This window comes from Oncorhynchus gorbuscha, linkage group LG02, assembly GCF_021184085.1.
Source record: "Oncorhynchus gorbuscha isolate QuinsamMale2020 ecotype Even-year linkage group LG02, OgorEven_v1.0, whole genome shotgun sequence".
Classification (NCBI taxonomy): domain Eukaryota; kingdom Metazoa; phylum Chordata; class Actinopteri; order Salmoniformes; family Salmonidae; genus Oncorhynchus; species Oncorhynchus gorbuscha.
The window spans coordinates 44,951,112-44,952,449 of NC_060174.1; positions in this window are offsets into that span (position 1 = coordinate 44,951,112).

Genomic DNA, 1,338 nt, shown 5'->3' on the forward strand with positions numbered 1-1,338 from the left:
ATGTCCATTGTCCCTGGTGAGCCATCGCGGGCTTCAGCCTCCATATTGAGGTCCTGTTGACTCAGGCTAGCTTGGCGTGCTAGCCTGCAACAGAGGCTCTTCACAGTGAAATGTGGACAGGAGCCAAGGGTTGCTAAATCTTCCTGGGCAGGTTGCAAGCTGAACACACCAAGTGGGTGTCTTTGACTGATATCTAGTTTCCACAGGAACAGATTCGTGCTGGAGCTCCTCCTTGTTTGGGGTGGGAGATGCTTTTGTCGCCATAGCTTGGATGCTCTGTTTTTAGCTGTCGGGAAAAAAACTAGCGTGGTAGGCTAGTCCGATTACCCACTGATTGCTAGCTATCTCCGGTGTGATGGCCGGATACCGTTTCCGAAACAAGAAGTTAGAAAAGATAACTTGGTGTAGTTAGTAAACTTTTCTTGTCGAAGTAAAACCACAAAAGCTAGCTAGCGTGGTGGCTAGCTTGCTAACGACTAGTCAGTGTTTCGATACAGCTAACTTGGTCTTGAATGAGTTAGCCGTGTCACAGCTGTACCCGTTCCTCCCTCAAATAATGTATCTTAACTATGGTGAAGGGAAAGTCAAATTGTCACCACCAGTCCCGAGAATAGCGCCCAGCGAGCGAGTTGTAAACTCACTTCTCTGGACAGTTCAGCTAGTTGTGGAAAATGCTGTCATGTTGAAGTAACCTTTCTGATGAGAAGAAGGTTTTGAATGACCCAAAGATGTTGCGTTTGACCTTTTTGTGGGATAGGATGGACACCCTTTCCAGACGCACACAACTCAATAAAGGTTTTTGACAAACACGATATAAGTGAAATGGCGAAAGGAATACTTGAAAGAGAACTGTCCTGCATAGCATGCTGCCCCCTGTCATTTCCAATTATTTTGTATATTCCAGAACTAGCACATCTGGTGTAATTTCAGCAGGAGGCAACAATCAGATAAATGTGCTATGTAGAACACATATGCCTCTCGGACATGTAGAATAAGAAATCACCCAGGCTCTATGCATTTCTATCTGTGACCTTTGGCTACTGAACTAGGTCTGGATTCTCTAATGAAAAGTTCAGTTTGAATACTTGCCCAATTAAAATCAGGAGTGCTTGTTTTATCTATGACATAGAGGCTACATCAAATAAGGGCAACTTTCTCAGAATCTACCCTACATAAATGTGTAACATTTACCTGTGACAAATTTGCTGAAAGGTAACCTAACTTTCCCTTTCGCTGTACTCTTATTGGGATATAGGCGCGACAAGGAAGAAACCTAGCGTCTAGACTCTACACACTGACAGATTTAGACCCAAGCCACTTGCTGGTTGAAATGTCCAC